Below are 9,700 nucleotides of genomic sequence, written 5' to 3' on the forward strand. Positions count from 1 at the left end.
TACTTTCCAGAAAAAGTGACTATCCAATTCAGCTTAAATCATTGTGAAGTATACAACTTTACAGCATCTTATGGGTGGGTTAATCACGGGACTCAAGTCTAAGGGTGCTTACACGTAGAACCCAGGTAAACCAGAGGGGATTATCCGCGTTGGGGGCATGTGTTTATCTGCTCACTGGCTATGGAATCATAAAAATCAATTTGCCATATATAGACACACAGTCTTGTTTACCTCGTCTTTCTGCTGAGTCCTGGGACTATGGTGTAACTTTGGTTCTAGGATGTTAGCATACTTGATTTGAATTATAAAGAATAAGTTATTTTTAAAATTCATATCATATCCATTTCCCATCTTTTAATAAATTAAATGCTTTGCTTATCCGCTTTAAAAGAATATGGCGCCTTACTTTTTTCTTCTTACATTTTTTCAGCTGCGGAAAAAAAAAAAAAAAAAAAAGACAACCAGTTAAATCCATTTCTCGCCATTCACCATGCAGCTGTCTCCAGTTCCATCACGAGCTTCAGTGAATTCGATAGCTTCGACGTACTCCATAGAAGAACTGTATGGTGAGCATTATTTACATCAATCACAGATTTAAATGTGAAAAGCATTCTAACTTTCTTCTTACCTACTTCTTTCTCGCCTATTCTTAGCACAGTGGCGTTCCTTCTACCTGCCCTTTATAATACTCTGCGCTACAAATCATTTTTAATCATACCTGAAAATTATAAACAATATTAAATCTTATAAAAATTTTATTTTTCAAAATCCATCCCTCATAATTTTACCTGGACAGGCATTTGGAGGGAATGGTGCGATTTTTTTTTTTTTTTTTTTTTTTCAGGTTTCAAGGTTTTTAAGGGTTTCAGGTTTCAAGGTTCAGATCGGGCAGAGGCCAATCGATGAATCTAACGTTTTTGTTGACGTTGGCACTTTCACCGTATTGGACAGTGTGTTTCTTTTTGTATAAACTCTCTCCCCATTGTGAGAGGCCTGGAGGATCTTATCACTGTCAAGGTTAAAGATGGCTCTCCAGATGCTGTGAAATGCAGCATTACTTTTCTCTAAGTCACCCCATCGTGTTCAACTAGGCGGACGTCCAGTCGACGGTACCACAGTCCAATGTAGCGTTTATCGCATTGGTTGTCCATCCAATAGACAACTCCGGGTGGGGTGGAGGTCTCTCTCTCTCTCTCTCTTAGAATGTGGTGAAGCTGATAATTGCTTGTAAATACTGTATACCTATGTTGTACACGATGGGGTGACTTAGAGAAAAGTAACGTTGCATTTCACAGAATCTGGAGAGCCATCTTTAACCTTGACAGTGGCGATCCACTCCTGAGTGGTAAGGGATAGTGAAAGAGAGGGCCATCAACGGTGGCCCTGATGTGGCAGAGGTGCGTAAACTGTTGGATACAACTCGATGATGCGATTAGTGAATTCTGAAAGATAACTGCTGAGGGGAGGGCTGTTTCTGACATAGTCAAATCTTGATGACTAAACGTTCAGGATCTACCCCCAAGGTTCAGGTTTCTAACAAAGCCGGCATTAACGTTGGGAGGGTGTTTTAAAAAGAATTTCACAACGATATGAGCGTCAATGGGTTTCCTGTAAACCCGCCAGTATGGAAAGAGAAAGGAATAGTTTAAATTATCCTTGAAATTCTAGATTAAGAGCATATCGTCGACGAATCTGGCCCATGGTTTAGGCGTGTATGTGGTGGTGGATTCGTTCGTTGGCGGTTCGTTTTAGGTCCGCTGTGAAGACCTCTGCAAGTAAGGGTGAAAGTGGGATATCCTTGCTTTGGCAAAGGCGCCTTTTTATTTTTTTTTTCTGAAATATTAATAGGGAAGGTGTATTTTGGGGATGCTTATGCTGTGGGAGGAGGGCTGTCGCCTGCCCTAACCGCAGCATGGCACCGTCGCCTGCCCAAACAGCCGCCACAGCAAGGTACCACCGCCCGGCCCAGCATCGGCGACGTGCTAACTTGTGTGCGGGATGAAATTTTTTTTTTTTTTTTTTTTTTTTTTTTACAGAGGTTACAACAAATTACAATCATTGCTTTCAGACAAGACTTCAAGCACGCACGTGTACACACACAAAGTTTAATTTTCAGCTTTTCAAGAAAAGACGGAAATTTTGGAAGGAAAAAACTTGAAGTATACGGATTTTATTTTCAGGTCTCAGCAACAGTTGGAAACAAGGAATTTATCTTCCAGAAAAAAAAAAAATTTCATCACATACACATGGTACCACGTCGCTGATGCTGGGCCGGGCGGCGATGCCTTGCTATTGCACCTGTTCGAATGGGCGACAGAGGCGTGCTGGCAGGCGACGGCTGTGGCGTCCCTCCCCCACAGCATAAGCATCCCCGAAATACACCTTCCCTATTAATCTTTCAGAAAAAAAAATGAAGTTTTTCATCCCGCACACAAGGTGCGGCGTCTGCAAAGCAGACGTGGGCGGCTGCGGGGCGAAGCGGGCGTCTACAACGCAGACGCGGAGAAGCCCTCCCCCACAGCATAATCATCCCCAAAATACAACTTCCAAATTAACACCCACAATTCATTGCCACAAAAGTAACTTTGAAATTATTCACAAAACTTCACTATGACGTCACAACCGATACATTCAAAAGCTACATCTAACCCTACTCTAAAGGGGGAACCCGCACTAGGCAAGATGCCCGCTCACCGAGCATGAAACTGCTGATCACGCCCAAACAAAGGCAGGAATAAAAAAAAAAGTTCAAAAATAAATCCGAAATTACGCCATCTATTGAGAGAAAAACAAAGCTTTATTTCCCACCAAATCTGGACCCGCCTCTGTCCCAACAAAATTGGTTTGTATTGTCGGGACCCGCATCCTCCTGTGGACCCGTCCCAACGAAATCGGTTCAAACCCCACCCCGTTACTACTCATGATTGTTGGAAGTATCAAAATTATCCTGTGTAACTTCTATTTCAAATCTTGCAAGTAATTTGCTCTACCTTGATCTAAGCTTAGCCTTAATTTCTACTTTGCTTAGTTTGCCATGATTTTGGTCGATTATTTTTTATTCTGCTGTAATTTTTATTTCTATTTTTTACTTTACTTTATACCTTTCGCTGTAGGTATACATTACTGTTATCTTTGCTTTATTATGTATTTGTTTTGCATTGTTATTATTTTTAAAACATTGTTCGTTGGCTTCCACTTTCGCTAACCCTCAAATTAAAATACAATAAAATGCAAGTAAAACGAATGCCAGAGTGAAATATCAGTATAACAAAATTATTTCCCATTCCTATCAAATTTACTATGCACCTTTATGTAAAAGTGATTAATTTTAACGAATATCATAGTAACGAAAATATCACTTTGTTGCAATAAAAATTCATACTGCTACAAAAAAGTATAATCATTACGATGAAATTTGTAAAAAAAAAAAAAAAATCCTTAAACAATACGATTGGTCTTTAATATCTGGCAACGATTTACTACCCTGTTCGAGATTGATCTGCCTTCCTAAAATCTTACTTGCGTGAATTTGGAAGTGACAAACTAAATTGTGGTTATTTAAGTAAAGTTACATACGTGCTAATAGGTGATGATTGAATATGAGCAAATTTAGGTGAGGGTTCAATATGAACATAAAGATGCAACATAAAACAGAAGCGAGCTCATGGGCCTAGGTTTCTAGAACAAGTGGAAAACATACAATCTGCGCCAGGAGATATCTTGGTATCGTCCAGAATTTGTTGTTATACCTTTTTGTCGATAGACTACGGCAGGCACAGAGTAGGGTGTTTGGCTTTTTAGGAGTGTTTTACAGAGATTATCGACACTGGAAGAAATGTAGCATGCAATACGTTATATAAGCTTTATTTTTAGCCGAGATGTGGAAGGCTCAACCACTATTTGGGCAAGAAGCAAGTGTTCTACGTTTACTGTTCAAAATGAATTTGAATTTATATAATTGCTGCGAGCTTTAGTTAAGGCAGAAAACAAAGCTAGAGATTTTTGGATACATGACAATTTCAATATGTTAAATTCTTGCCTTAATAAGTTCCACTTTACTGGTGTCGGGGGGGGGGGGGAGATACTATCCAGTTTTGACACGAACAGTGCGGTATTTGAGTTTTCTGTCCTGAAAACAAGCTGAGAAAATTCTGAACATGCATAGGCATGTCCAGAATTTTCTAATTTGATTTTTGTTACAATTTTATATATATTTTTTTATTTTTTTATTTTTTTTTTATTTCTTTCAGTTAGGTTCAGTTTTTATAAATTTTGCTGTTCCGATTGAACTTAAATATTTACGATATTGTCGCACGGCGAGAATAATATCATTTTGGTTGTTTTAACAAAAAAACATTTTAAAATCAATTTAAATTTTCAATTTCTACGGACAGATGAATGCAAATGATTGCGTTGAATCTGCACGAAACCCATTTTGTTTATGTTAAAGACCTTTTTTTAAACAATAAAAAAAAATTATCACAGCTATGCAGTCCAATTCAATATACAAGTGGTATTTTTTTAAATTACGTAGTATACTTACTATAATTCACTGAAAGCATTTTATTTTTATTTGTTACTAAACTTTCTTTGTGTATGTGTTCGATATCTTTATGGAAACTATCTGAAAACCCCGGGGGAGAGGAAAAGATAGAGAGGATTTCAAACATCCAATTTTTATATGTAGACGGTAAAATTATGTGTAGAATAATAATACAAATCAGTTACACTAAGTAATAAATAACAATAAAATTGTCCAATTATATAAAATCATAACAGAAGAAACAACTTACCAGTGATAACGATATTAATATTCTGAAAGAACAGACACAGGTGTAGAAAATATAATGTTCGCAACACCAAATCTTTGAAATATCAAATAGGGCAACTCGAAAAATTCAGCAGCACATAATACTGCTACCATAACTGAAGTACAGACGACAAACGAACTAAACGTATGGCCAATCGTAACATCACTAATGCCACCTATCAATTTTTTTGTCTTTTTAATTTCAATAAAGTATTTTATTGATTAAATGAAGTTGATGTAAAAGATTTTGTCCCAAAAACTACTAAGGTAATATTATGCCTTTTAAATTATTATTTATGAGGCAAGTTTATGGATGGCAATACTGACCAGAAGTAAGAAACAATCCGTGTCTTCTTTAGAAAAGGAAGAATTCATGTGAGTTAGTGGGTCATTTTCCAAGATGTATTTCGGTGTTGTGAACTTTTGTAAATTTCTAAGAGATAAAAAGGTTTCTTATCTTTCCAGTCGATAACAAGGGCAGTCAGTAAAATATGCTTTATTTTATTGACTACCCTTGTTATCGACTAGAAAGATAGGAAAAAAATAAGGAAAGTAATACAAGAAGTGAGGAGGTGGTAATGATCCTAGAGTACCGATGCGTTAGGATCACTTCTTGTATTACTCTCCTTGTTTTGCTGGAAGCGCAGAAGGAAAGGTCCGTCTAAATTTCCTTACGTTTGTTGTTGGTATGTATGTTCTTGTCATATACACTACATTGTCAAAAGGAGCCAGATACCTGCAGTTGTTTCAAAGAAACTTTTATTGATACAATATTTTATACCGTGTCGGCCCACCTTGACCAGTATTACACACTGTATCCTCGTTCGACTGTGAATCAATTTTTGATAACAGGAAGGTGATATTGTGGACTATTGTTCCTTCAACGCAGAAGTTATTTCAGCTATTGATTGAAAGAATGTCAGACTGGCCCGAAGCCGATGTTCCAGTTCATCCGAATGGTGATCGTTAGGAGTTAATCTCAAGATTCTGAGCAGACCTATGAAACTTTTGCATGCTCATGTTTTCACACTAAGTCACTAAAGGTTGTGCAATATTATTATTATTATTATCTGTTTATTTCTCTCTCGAGACACCCATAGACAGCACGTGGCTAGAGGGCGTGGTTACATTATATCAGTATTTACAAGCATGAACATATCAGTATTTACATATCAGTATTTACAAGCATGAACATATCAGTATTTACATATCAGTATTTACAAGCATGAACATATCAGTATTTACATATCAGTATTTACAAGCATGAACATATCAGTATTTACATATCAGTATTTACAAGCATGAACATATCAGTATTTACATATCAGTATTTACAAGCATGAACATATCAGTATTTACATATCAGTATTTACATGAACTTATTTACAAAATTTGGAGATGAAAAACACAGAGTATGTGGTTAATGAATTAATTGTTAAGTTGGTTTAATAATATGACTAGTGCATTGTCACGAAAAACCACAAACGTAACCCCGCTTCATACTGCTACCACGGTGTAAGAAGTGCATTACATTCATTGTTCCAGGAGCAATGATCAATGGTCCAAACCCAAGTGACGAGAAACAATCTCCAGATGGTGACAGCATTTTCACTGACCACCACAGCTAGGAAACGTTCTCTGGGCATCCGCCAGACTAAGACGTGGCTATCAGATGGGAAACCATGTACTATGATATGTCACTCCATATCAATGCTTTCCGTGTTCCAGGTCACATGTTGCACCTGTAACATTGGTTTCCAACCAATGCTATAGGTTGTGCTCAAGGCAAGTTGACCCTGTAACATGTGTTTAATTTGTGTGCTGCATCTTTTCCATAAAATCCGATTATACTCTACGACGTCCTGGTACTAATATGATCTCCTATGGCTTCCTTGAAATCCTGATTAGTAAAATGCAATAAGGACTGGCGGAAACTACGTACCACTCTCATGGGGATCCACCTCATGCTGAATCCCCATGAAGAGAAGGTTAGAGTGCACTACCAATTAATGAAAGTCTGGCAATTATGTCTAGACCTTTGAGATGGCCCTTTGAGACAAGGGCGCTCCCACCAAGCATTTCATCCCGGATGTATCTTCGATACAACACGATCCTGGTTTTCTAGTGAATTAGTTGAATTAGCCCAGCTGAATTAGTTGGGCTCAGGCGACATGGTCATCCGAAAGGAAAACTGATTTTTCTTCCAATAAAACAGACAAATCAGCCGGAGAACACACGCAATTAATGGATATAGCACACATTGGCATATAACTTGGTCCTTGGGTGGATCTAATATGACAAACATTTTTTTTTATCACGTCATGAATCATTTAATGCATAGCTTGCCACTCGTCGCCCTTCAGATTCTTCCCTGTGCCTTGCCTATGCGGATCTGATGAAGACCGAGTGCACGTCCTCCATGAACATCTAATGTATGCCATTCACCGAAGCGAACTTGCACTTACTGCCAGTGAGGAGAAACCAAAAACACCTAATAGCAATCGAGGACTGCTTCGCTGCCCTCTCCAGAAATGTGGAAAATGTCTTCAAGAAAAGAAAAGCACACTACCAGCTGCTAACAGACAGATCTTCAGCAGACCTTGGCCCTGAACGGTTTGGTACTAGTCACTTTCATAGCTTTATTCCAACCCTGCTAACCCTCGGACCTCCGCATGCCAGGGAGGGATACCTTAGAGATCTCTTGTTTGACCGAGCGGAGTTCAGATCCTTTATATCCTTGTCCTCGTTCTGATATGGAACCGATTTTACTGACGACAGGGCCCTTTCTCCTCCGTCATGGGATCATTTTATCCACAACTGGCACCAGCTCCCATTGATGTAAGACTTTTGACCTGATAGCATCAGTGATTCTATCGTTAAAGAAAAGAAGGCTAGAGTAAACGTGTACTTACTGCCACAAAGAAGAGAAACCAAGATTCTTGAAGCCACTTTTGAAGTAGGGCCATATTCATGTGCTGACATAGGCATTCGCCTATGTGAGATCTCTTCATTTTGCTCTCTAAAGAGTACAAAGCTGTTTGGCTCACCTCTTCGTTCATGTCACACTCTCCCAACGTGGAAAACTGATACTGCTTGTGACGGTCAGCTGACCTACTACTAGTCCCTCTTCTTTATATACTACTTCCCTCTTCTTGTGGGAGCGCCTCCTATTCTTCTCCCTTATCCATTAATCAACTCCCCTCGTACACCCTAGCTTTTCTCTTGATTTCCTATGGTTCATTCTCTAACCTGTGTTTTACTTCACCCTCCTAGCTTCTACATAAGAGGTTTGCCTTCGTCTCTTCCCAGTGTTCTATCACTTTGACATGCACCCAATCCCATACTCTTTCCTATTAAAATACTTTCATCAGTATTTTCAAGCACTTGTCTTCCCCTCCCCCATCTATGCCTGACAGTGAGCAGTGCCATAAGAGTTGGCAGACTTAACCCACCAACACGTGGCTATTGATAGGAACCAGAGAGCAGCCTTCCAAGCGGTTGTTCTCTTTCTGGTTGTGAAGGAGACAGTAATATACACAAACAGCACTAACGAAGGATACATTACACGACACCCGACTAGCAGTTTAAAGTATTTCTTCTCAGTGACACCACAGCGGATACGCAGAATACTCCTCCCAGGAACCTCCTACACAGGGACATAATATAATACAATACAACAATACTTGTATAAAGCTGATCCATAGGCATTCATATGTTCTCTTCAATCTGGATTGCAGTTAATCGCTTTTTCTGGGTTTTTCCGTTTGCACTGCATGCCAATAAGTGCTTAAATATGCGCACGTACAGACAGAATAAGCAACAAAGAATGAATTAGAATACCATTGTAGTTAATACTACTTTGTCAATGGAACACCATATCAATAAACTAAGTTAAGCATCCTACCAAAAGTAAGTGAGCACCCATCTGATTGAAAAAAATTGGGTGCGACTATGAAATACGCAAATGTTATGGCTTATATACAGGCGAGGTTGTAAAATGTTTCTTGTTTATATTCTTAAGGATACTTGTGTTTATTCTTCCAAGCATCCTTAAGAATAAATACAGGAAAGCTCGATTACCCATAAATTTATAATTCACACACTATAATGATATGTTCTAGTTATAAGATCGCATATAATGTTGTATTCGAATCTTAAAGTAAATTTTAGCAAAGTAATCTTCAAATATCCGGTGTGTATTTGTTTTCTTGTTAGTAATGACGGTCTTTTTGTTTCTTATGATCTACTAATGATCTGCATTTGTAATTAATATTGACTTGCAGATAAGATTGGAGAACTAAGAAAAAAACACGAGATGACAATGGATGAATTTAGAAAAGTTCGTTCCATACATAAAGCCAGAATGACTCAAGATTTAGAGGAGAAGTTGCAAGCAAGAAGAAACAGACGAAATCAAAAAGAACAGTTTACTCCTGTGTCTATATAAACACACCTGCAAAGCAATAATAAAATTCATGGCACAGTATTAATAGTTAGATTGTTAAGATTGTTACGTTATATAGCTTTAAGCTATATATTGCGTTTTCGCATAGTATGAAACACTTATAACAAAAATATGGCTGTATACTTAATTATACAGTTTAAAAATATTACAGGTAAATAAAATGTTTAGGTTTTGATTTTTCATCCAAATGACTTTTCATTTTTAATCGAAGAGCAATATATGTATTATAATTTGTAAATATTTAATAGTTTATCATACAGTGATAAAATAGTCACATCCCTTGAGTATCATAATGGTGCATTCTCAATTCCATAAACTCAACTGAATAAACTCAATACAAAACATACTACTCAGCTATACTGACAGACTGGAACAAGAAATTGATCGTGCCATTTAAAGTAAATTGGCCCGCAATGATTCAACAA

The 9,700-nt window shown here is 37.8% G+C and overlaps 1 long non-coding RNA gene across 1 annotated transcript; it reads left to right on the forward strand.

Annotated features, from left to right (window-relative positions):
• The first annotated feature begins 453 nt into the window (after positions 1-453).
• On the forward strand, positions 454-9,285 carry LOC150091471 (uncharacterized). Its single transcript, XR_016547588.1, has 2 exons — positions 454-566; positions 9,094-9,285. It is a non-coding gene; the product is annotated as an uncharacterized LOC150091471 (long non-coding RNA).
• Positions 9,286-9,700: the final 415 nt, after the last annotated feature.

The sequence above is a fragment of the Mastigoproctus giganteus genome, chromosome 1 (genome assembly GCF_048544385.1).
Source record: "Mastigoproctus giganteus isolate SK-2022 chromosome 1, ASM4854438v1, whole genome shotgun sequence".
NCBI classification, from domain to species: Eukaryota; Metazoa; Arthropoda; class Arachnida; order Uropygi; family Thelyphonidae; genus Mastigoproctus; species Mastigoproctus giganteus.